Here is a 10,788-nt window from a genome sequence, read left to right on the forward strand (position 1 = left end):
ACTTTCTATTGCGATACAGAGCTTTTCAATTTCCTAGCATCAGTCCAGCATCTATCACATGGACAGACGTCAAATAGGGCAGCATCTATCACAAGCATTTAAATTCACTCATTCTCCCTCACAAACAAACAACTTGTAAGATTCAATACACCAAGTGATTTCAGTGTAAGGGCTTTGAGGCAGAGAATTATTTGGCTTACTGACAAACGAGTAAAAACATTGTGAAAAATCACGTCATATTTAAAAGGGTTATTGACACAGCATCTCCACAGCTCTTGAATAATCAATAGGATTAAAAGGAACCCCAGGAACAAGTTCCAAGACTCTGTTTTCTCTTTCCCTCGCTGCAGGAGGCAGCTCCGAGATGCAGAGAGGCTAATCAGCACAGGAGGATGCGGGATTACAGAGAATGTTTGGGGAATGATTTTGAAGAATGAGGGTCAAAAATTCCTGTATGTGACTGCAATCAATTAGGGAGAATGTAACCGTAGGAGCTACAGAAATGAAACATTGGCCTGCCTAGCCAACAGCACGCAGGCCCTGGCACAAAAGCAGTTGGGAACGTTCCATATTATTAAATCACTCTAAGTTAGCCAAATCTCAATTATCTGTCATTTTTATACACCTATATACATCTACAAATAATGGGCCAGATTTTGATCTCATCTACTAGCATCCTTTGAAGATGAGAGTTATTCCTGATGGACACTGAACATAGAGTCTTGCTCACAGATGTTCAAAAGTAAAATTAGCAATGGTCCAAAAATATGAGCGTTCAGTATCTGACAATTAAATGGAAAGAAACTAGAATGTCAGATATCTGCAATCAAATATTTGCCTGTGTGTATATCGTTATAAGCATATTTTATATGTTGAATATTTTAAGGCAAGATACTGAGATTAAAAAAAAATTGCTTGCAATGGTAATTCTTGAAAAGCAACAGTGAATATTCACACACGGGCTTCTCAGAACTAAAATATTAAGCCACATTAAGGGTCAAATCCTTCTTGCTTTAATACAAATAATGAAAAAGGAACTGTTCTTATGAGCAGAGTAGCCCTATCAACATCAGGATTTCACTGTGCTAGCTGGTGAACACACACATAAGAGAGTCCTTGCCCTTAGGAGCTTACAATGTAAATAATAAATAAGTGAGACAGATAAGAGGGGGGAGACAGGGAGGTGAAGGAACTTGTCCAAGATCACACAGCAGGTCAGTGTAGAATTAGGAATGTGACGGACACCCAGTTCCACTGAACGTAAAGGAGTTAGACCAGGGATGAATTTGGTCCAAAGACACTTACTCGGGTGAGTAAAGTGAGTGAGAATTGGAGGCAAAAGGCTCTGGATATCCCCTACTGGTGTCAAGTGAAAACAGCATAAAGTTACAGGAAATGTAACTTTAAAATGTTACAATGCTGAAAATTTTCCATTGGATCCTTGTTGTTCTTCATCCTTTTGATTGTGATTTGTGCAATGCTAAGTGCAGGGCTCATCAAGCCAAGCGACTTGGCAGCTGTTGAAAACACCACAGGGAAACAGGTCCCAGCCATAGAACAACCTTTTCGTCCAGAGACAATACATGCTTTGGTAGGCAATAGGCATATGAACTGGGGGGAGGGGGAGGAAAAGAGCCTGGGTATCTCTGCTCCATCAGACACCAACTTTCTTCTGCCATCGAATGCACAATTCCATGCTGTGGATTCAATGGGAATTGCCCCAGACAGAGCTGGTGATGCAGTGGGATCTGAATCTGTATTTTTCATTGGTCTTAAAGAGAAACAATTCACATTTAAACCTATAATCTGCAATACAGGACACACACTGAGTGGAGCTGGAGAAGACAGAATCTAGGCAAAAGGACGAGTCTGTTTCACAAGAATTACTCTAATGAGAGCTGATCTGTTTCACATGTATTTTGCCAATTTTATCCAAGGTGAAACTTTGCCATTGTATTCTCCCTTTCTGGATGAATTTTCATAAATGTATCACATCAAATCAATGGAGAAACGTTACAAAACGATTCAACAAAGTCCAAAAAAGAGAATGGCAAAATAAACCTTGTAGCTCGACGATTTATAACTTCAAAGCTTCTCTTCTCCCCATGACTTTCAAGGACTCTGCCTAGTTGTGTACATTTCCCTCCACCTAGAAAGCAACAACAATTACACTGAAAACAATCTCAATATTGTACATTTTCATAGCCTCTTTGGAAACTTAGCTCCTGCAAAAAGCAAAGGGATTCAAATAAAACAGGAAGGATACTTAGCGTCTGAAGCCCTCTACATGCACCAAAAGGAAATGACTGGCCATCTTTGCTAACACCAGACTTGACACTCGAACAGCATGAATGAGGTGCATTGATAGGGTGGGGACAGGACCGGGATTAGAATAGCACCATGTGATTCAGGACACATCGAGGTGCATCTCGTGAGGTTGGTGAGGACTCAGGGTTTGAAATCACAGAATGTAGCATGGGCCGGGATCATGAAACACTGGCAGCTGCTGAGAAGGGGAAGCTCGCACAACACCTCATTGCACTGGGATGGCTCATACAGGAGCTATTAATCTTTCTTTTCCCCTGACCGCTACATTCACTCACACATTTTAAAAAGATAAAATCTCTGGGCCTGATCCAAAGCCAATTGAAGTCAATTCGTAATCTTTTACTGAGGCCCTCTGTTAGATGAGAAAAAGGGAAATAATATATACCCAACTCAGCTGTGTTAAAAGCAGATAAAGAAAACAACCCAAAATAAACTCACCCTCCTGAATTGCAGGTAGTGCAAAGGTGCATAAGCGCAATCATTTTCCAATTGTGTATCAGGTGTGATACACATACACTAAACAGGACTGACTAGTGTTAACTGTATTTTATTCCAATGCTCTAAATTATAACACACTTCAAAATACCAATAGGACAAATTAGGAGCAAAAATGAAGGTTGAATAAAAGCTAAGGAAAGCATAGACCAAAATCTATAACATCTACAGGCTTAAGTAAAGTCCTAATTTGGCAGCAGGACAATTGTGAAGTACAAGTGTATTATGTAATCCAACACACAATTTTTTACCATATATTTACTCCATCTCGACAACTGAAAACTTCAGAAAGGTTGTTAGGGAACAATTCTAATCCACAGTAAATAACCTCCTTGTTTGTAAACAGAAATAACTGATTCAAACATTGGCACTGATTCCCCCACCGTCCCCCTTTGAAAAGTTAGCTTTAAAAACCCCTATTTCTTGAATTTTTTTTTTTTAAAGTAATTACAGTTTAACAGGAAATGTTCACCCCATGTAGAAACGTCACAAGGCTATCAAACTGATGGATTCAATCTGTGGATCAAGCACAGACTATGTAAACAGTATAAAATCACTCAGCAATATGCAAGATTATACCCTCCACCCAAGAAGAGAATAATAAAAGCAGCGACCACTTAATAGAAAATCTAATTGAAGGGACGCTACCCTAAGAGAAACATGTTTAATTAATTAAAACCCTCTTTCCTCACTGCACCACACAATGCTACTCAAGACAGTAACATTTGAATGAGGATCTTACCAAGTGAAGAGCTAAGACTTGCTTGTTACTAGGAGTTTTGTTGTGGCTTTTAGTAAATGAAATTGTGCACTTAAGTTTCAGTTGCTTTCCAGTTTGGTGCCAAACAAGGCAGAAGCTTGTCTTTAGTGCTGATATTTTAGATTTTATAACAACAGAAATGGAAGTGATTGTCAACCCAGAAGGAAAACGATGTTATTTTATTCAAATATTTTTGCCAGTTTCAGTCGATTCCATAGTAAGGCTGTCAGATGCTGACGACATTTAGTGAAGACGTCTCAAAGAGACGCTTTCAACCTAAGACTCTTATTTTAAAATAAAATCTTTCCCTTCTCATACTAGCACCACAGGTTAGTGTCTGCTAAGTTTTTCATCAGGTGAAATGCATTTGAATAAAGGGTGTGATTCTACCACTTTGAGTAGCAACTTAGTTCAAGAGCAATAATCCCAAACAAATGGGACTATTTGCAGAGCACGATACTATTCTGCACAAACAAAGATAGCAGAATCAAGCCCAGAAAAACTGTCTCTTGGACACCTCTCTGTCCATTTGTAATTGTAACATCATCAGGCCACTACGGCAATTGTTTACATGGAAAAGTAACATTAGAAATGTATAAAATGTGTTTTTAACTGAGTTTAATATGATTCGGCAGCTTCAAATAAGGAGACCGGCACTGTGTTACAGTTCTACACAGCACACCAACAAGTGCTTCATGGACCAGAGTTTGGCAGCCACTTCTTAGGTTCAGACTGGAATACACGTATTCACATTTAGTACCACCTTCCTCTACCCATAGTTAGTCCCATGGACTCCAGTGGAACTGCTGCTGGTGTAAGGTACAAGTCAGCATGAATAAGGCTGCAACAGTCTGGGCCACAAATAAGTAAAACTGAAAGTATTAAAAACTTGCTGTGTCTCATTTAATTTTCACCTTTTTTTGCCAGGTTATTTTACTTTTGATTTCCCTGGAGTGAGAGAGTTAAAAAAAAAGGGATAGGTCAATTTCACTTTCCATTCCTAGCGCACTAGCCCCAACAGTCTGGTTTGGCATTCACTACATTGCAGAACCCATTTTAATAAATAAATCCATTAATACAACCTTCTTCGCGTTGGACTTGATAAAAGCTTCATTTCTAGCGTTTCCCCCCGTCCGTCCCCCCAATCTGAACCCTGGGCTTAAAACTAGTCAAAATGAACTCTTTAAAGGAGTAAAGTTGAAAACATTTTTGTCGGGGGGGGAGGGAGGGAGAAGGGACACAGGCCCTGGGATTGTTTTTTGCTGGGAAGCATGACGACAGCCAGAGAATGAAGGGAGCACTCTAAGCCTTCTGGCCTAAATTATCTGCTAACACAAATAATCAAATTCCAGGGACCACACTGCTCTGGCGCCACTAAAACAAGGGGGAGGCCTAGCCCAGGCTCTATATTAGCAGGTGGCAGCCCAAGTCTGACCCACGCAGGATATTCAAGTGCGATATACAAAATACTGATGCTCTCTGAGGAAGTCAGCATCACTCACAGTATCGTGGGAAGTTTTTAATGGCTTGCTCAAGGCTAGGCCCCTAAAATGTTTATATTAATACTTACATGTTGACTAGCCACTCATTTGGTCTCATCTGGAAATCGGTCCAACAGCTGAGAAACATCTGGCAGCTAACCTTGGACGACAATCTGGTAGCTCAGGGATTTCAGAGGTCTCTTTGGAGGGAATGCAGTTTGGCAAATTTCTTATGGAGATCCCTACTCTAACCACAGTTGTTCCTCAAGCCCCAGTCAAAGCTTCAGTATTACACTTGCCATATAGAAAGGTTGTCGGTGTAACAGAGGTCCTATTGATATTGCCTGTTCTGCCTCATTAGTGATTACAAAATGTTTCATTAATTATACATCACAACCCCACTCCTCATCCCCCATTTTGCAGGAACGTTTCTGAAGTATGTGAATGGCTTGTGTGTCTCTCAGAGAAACGAGAGAAAAAACAGCCTTTACCAGTGTGAAGAGCAGCCTTCTCTCCCCAAAAAGTCAGCTCCCGATCTGTGTGTGTGTGTTTGAGCGTGTGCATACCCTTCAGCTCTTGATCCACCTTCTCTCGATTAATATAAGTTTGTCAGCATTTTGCAAAACAAGAGTCCCTGCCCCAGAGAGCTTACAGTAGAAGGTAAACAGAAACACTAGGCCACAGGCCCTAAGATGTGGGGGCCAAAGGATCTGCCAAATAAGTGGCTTTGAATGGTGACTTCTGAATGAGAAATCGGGTTGTCTCCCATGGAAAATTCTTCAGTGACTGGAGAACTAGTGAAATATATCATAAGAGAATGAAAATTGAGCAACTGATGGAAAGGGAATTTTAAATAGACCATTTGAAACTTACTTTTCCAGTTTATGATCATGCATTTAACTTCCCTATGTAGCGATCTTTTGAAAGAAAATATTTTTGTCGAAGACTCAACCTTCAGTTAAAGCAGAGCTCATCATCAACGTGCTCTACCACATCCAATGGCCCTGTAGCAAAGCCACGGACAATCACACCTGGAGGGAAGAAAGATAGGACACAAACCCAAAGTTTTGGAAAATATTTTGCAGGTACATTTAAGAAGGAATACAGAGGATGGGGACAGGGCCGGCTCCAGGGTTTTTGCCGCTCCAAGCAGCGCGATCTGCGGTGGCAAGTCCTTCGCTCCGAACGGAAGTGAGGGACCATCCACCGAATTGCCGCCGAATAGCTGGACGTGCCGTCCCTCTCCGGAGTGGCCGCCCCAAGCACCTGCTTGGCAAGCTGGTGCCTGGAGCAGGCCCTAGATGGGGAAGGAAGTTCCTGGCAGAGAAGTTCATTTTACTCCATGCCCCTCCCTGCCCACTCCTCCAAGTTCCCACGCCTTAGTTCCCACCATCTCCTCCTACCACTTTGCGATTTCTTTGCTGTTCCAAACTTAGGGAATGGTGTGAAAATGCAAAGCCAAAAACAGATGAGGATGATGAGAAGAGCAGGAAGGAAAGAAGACTGGGAGGAGCACAGAGAATAAATGTTCAATCCTGCAAGCTGCTGAGTACTCGGCCCTGATTCAGCAAAGCACTTGAGCATGTGCCTACAATTAGGATTTCAGGGGGACTCTTTCAGAGGCTTAAAGTTTTGCACATGCGCCAATGCTTTGCTGGAGTAAGACCAGAGAAAAAATAGGGGGAAATGAAATGACCTGTACATGAGCCAGCGGAAAGGTAACTTCCCGTTGTTGAAAGTCAGTCCGATCAAAGATTAATACACTGACAACGACTTCCATTGGCGTAAGAGACAACTCTGCTAAGTAGTCAGAAGAGCTTTGCTTACAAAATAAAGTTTTGCAAGAGAGCCACGACTGGAGTCTCTTGTCCCTCACTTGACTCAAGGTAGTTAAACTTTGAAGCAGAAGCAACCATTGCTGTGGCTATGTGCTGAATTAGCAGGTACTCTGGTGAGGATAGTGGTGTAGTTATGGTGGGTGTTTATGCCATTGCCCCTGGATGGAGAAAACATGGTCCCACAGTTAAAGCACTGGGCTCAAGTGACGCAAGTTCCAGTCTCAGGTAAGCTACAGACTTCCTGTGTGATTGTAGACAAGTCACTAAGGTTGGGATTTTCAAAACTTACTTAAGTGCCATTGACTCCTGAGTCACTCTTGAAAATCCCACCCCAGTTCCCTCAGCCCCTCAGTTAAATTTGGGATAAATAATACTTACTCCTACTGTGTGCGTCTGCCTATTGCTACTACAATGAGGTCCTAGAGCATGTAGGTGCCACTCTACTACAGACAATAGCTTCTGAGCAGCACACTCTTGGATAAAGCTGATCAGTCTCTCCCATCTTGTATATCCCATTTGCTGCTAGAGGGGGGAAAAGCATGATTAGTAAAGACATGGCTCACAGAAACACTGTGGACTGAACACAGGACCATCACTGTCACCCTTGCATTCTCTGGCTCCTCTGCCACTGTCTGGCTGCGTGGCCGTGGTAAAGTTACTTAAGCACTTCTATGCCTCAGTTTGACCATCTATATCAAATGGGGACAGACCTTAATATTTATTTATACAGCACTCATGGGTGTGCATGATAAATGGCAACAAACTTCAGCTGATCCTCAACAAGTCAGTGGCAGGGTCTGGCTTACAACTCAATTGCCTGGCTGCTGGGCCTGTGCTCTAGGCAATAGATGGCTATTTCTGACTCATCAGGCTCAAAAGGCTTGTTCCTATTTCAAGCCTCAGGCCCAAAATGGGCACTAGGAGGACCCTGAGCCAAGGGGGCTCTGTGCAGACAGAGGAGTCTAGTCTACTGTTACAATGCTCATTGCAGGATCTAGGCTCTTTAGAGTAGGAACTTTGTCCTTTTGTTTGTAGAGTGCTATTATGTTAATAGATTTATAAGTCTGACGATGGTAACTTTGCAATCTAATAAGTAATGTGCTATTATGCAATTCCTTGATATACAAGTAAAAATAGAGACTACCAATTCTCTGGCTAAGCATGTTTTAATAATTCACTTAAAATTTATTAACAGCAGATCAGAGATTGCTAAATGTTTATAAACAAGATATCCATAAACTTTCCCAAAATGTGCATAAAGTCTGTTTGCCCCTCACCGTTTTTTAAATACAAATGAAACAAAACCCACGTATTTTAAATTCTGTTGGGAAAAGGTTCTCTCTTCTTTAACTCAGATAATTTCCAGGCAACTTTAATACTGCAGTTTTGTTCTAGTGCATGAGAATCAGAAACTGAAAGTGAATATTAAATTTATCATTATCCAAGGTAAGAGAAATGGATAAAGTAGCCACCTAAAAATATCAAATTAACATTTTTAATTAGCATATGTTCTCTGAAGCAGAAGCAAGATGTTAATTTAAAACTATGCCTAGTCTTTTTTTTTTTTTTAAATAATCACTTAATAGTGATAAAAAAATTACATCTAAAAAGCTACAGCAGGAGCAAGAGATACAGAAAAAGCACAAATAAGTCCCGTAGCTTTGCTTAATTACTGAGAAATAAGTCAGTTTTAATTAATAAAAATCTCATTGCAGTACTGATTTGTCCCCTAGAAAAATAATGTCAAACTACAGTGCCACATGATGGCTTCTGGACAGTGTGGAAGCCATCATGCTGAACAGGCTGCTAAAGTCTTAAATCAATACAAGAAATACAGGAGAAGTGGCTCCAAAGAAAGATTTAGCATTTAAATTAAACAGCATCTGCACTTTGCTCAGAGAAAAGTGATGTAAAGCTAGCTAGCTCCCTCTACTGCCTGAATGCTATTTAAGTAACCGAGGGAATGTCTCCCAAGAAACCTCCAATTTCTACTACTTGAGTGGCCATAGAAAGAGGCGTTACCATACTAAGGCAGCGAGTCTCAGAGCCCGGGTCTATGATGGACATACGTTTTCAGGGCTCACACTACAGGTCTAAAAACAGCCGTGTAGAGGCTGCGGATCAGACTGAAGCTTGGCCTCTGAAGCCCACCCTTGTCCCCAGGTTTCAGAGCTTGAGCCCGAACCTCAATGCCTACCACTGCTGTTTTTAGCACCACAGCACGAGCCCGAGTCTGTAGACCTGGGCTATGAAATTCACTGTTGTGGGTTTTTAAAATGCAGTGTAGGCTTGAGTATAACACTTCGTTCTAAGGCCACTTAGAGTGGAAATGAGAAATGTCTTGGTAGGATTGTACTTGCTGAAAGTGATTATATACAAAATATATAGAATGTTTAGTTGTGAAATGTAGCTAAAAGTTAAAGGGCTGTCAAGGGAAGCACTTTTAGGGTCAAATCCCACTCAGTCCTGCAGGCTGCTCCCACTGATCTCAATCGAAGCTGCATGCATTCAAGACAAGTGATGGCCAACGGGGCCAAGTTCTGATTTCCAATTGATACCTGTTGTTCTTCCACCCCTTCTCTCTCTAGAGCTTTAAGAGGAGACATGTTTCAGGACACAAATCAATTACCTGAAAGAGTCAAGCAGAAACCTCACACTCCTTCCCTCCAAAGGTGGCATAATAAACAACCAGGCAGGTGTGATACAGGATTGTTTCCTCTCCCTACCTCTTAGCTCTGAAGTATCTATACTAGGTTTGCTGTCTGAGAACAGGCAATAGACTGTTGGGTCTGTTGTACCAGGACAATTTATAATTCATCTGCAGTGGATGCACATCTCAGTGATTTGGGTTCAGATCATCTTTGACTCAGATTGGAATGGTGTTCTGTTGGCATCTCAAAAAAGTCAAATACTCACAATGAAGGTTTTAAATACACATTAAATCCTTTCCTCAGCAACTCGTCTCCATGATAGTACCATTTAAGTTATATTTAAGCATGGCTGTTCCTAGCACAATTTCAAAATTAGTGTGGACCAGGGTTCAGGATCTGGAATATCCTAACCTTTACATCCTACCTGTGGTCAGAGAATTTTGTGGGTTTTGAAAAGTCGATTACTCAAAGTATTAAGGCCCTCAACTAAGCCTTGCCCACGTTATATGGGATATTGCAAAGGTAATCTTAAAAAACAGTACTGGTGTCAAGAAGCACAATAATCAGCCACCCTTCTGCTTTCCATTTAAAATCATTTTAGATGCCAAGGTCTTTGAAATAGACATTACAAGCTGATGTAGCACTAGTCCCAATACTGTCTCCACATTTTACAAGATAATTTCTGCTTCACCATATGGTGAGTATTTCAAACCAAAACACATCAGTAAGTTCCACATATGAACATAACCCCTCCCCCCACACAATCCTACCTCCCGCCGCCCCGCCCCCCCCACACAAAGAGTCCAGTTCCCTAAGACTTTAAGGTGAATTCACAAGCAATATCTAATTTTTCCCTTTCGAAGAAGGCTCTCTTCATAGCCAGAAATGCCAAATCCCAGATAAAAATAGGGGTTATGAAGTTCTGAACAGAAATCCAGCTTTGCAGAATACACTATTACAGAGAGCAGGACAAAATCTTATGATGGGAATGAATCTAATTGACTTTCCAGTTTTGAGTCGCCCTCACCTTTTCTTCCTTTTGTGGCTACACAGATAGAAGAACAGAACAGGCTGCAACGCCTGGATTTCGTTCTCTCAGAGGGACTGCAGCAAATAAGGCCATCTTGGTAGGCACCAGGGTACAAGTTTTCTGTCTGAAGGAGTTTCTATTTCAGCAGTTCCTTAAGATCATCACAGGAAAGACACTCCAATTATTTTGGGTCTGGCTTTAACCT

The 10,788-nt window shown here is 41.4% G+C and overlaps 1 long non-coding RNA gene across 1 annotated transcript; it reads right to left on the reverse strand.

The window, feature by feature from the left end:
* Positions 1-4,184: 4,184 nt before the first annotated feature.
* Positions 4,185-7,424, reverse strand: LOC135975345 (uncharacterized). Its single transcript, XR_010592278.1, has 2 exons — positions 7,281-7,424; positions 4,185-6,095 (listed from the first exon to the last, which is right to left on the reverse strand). It is a non-coding gene; the product is annotated as an uncharacterized LOC135975345 (long non-coding RNA).
* Between the last annotated feature and the right edge of the window lie 3,364 nt (positions 7,425-10,788).

The sequence above is a fragment of the Chrysemys picta genome, chromosome 13 (assembly GCF_011386835.1).
Source record: "Chrysemys picta bellii isolate R12L10 chromosome 13, ASM1138683v2, whole genome shotgun sequence".
Lineage (NCBI taxonomy): Eukaryota > Metazoa > Chordata > Testudines > Emydidae > Chrysemys > Chrysemys picta.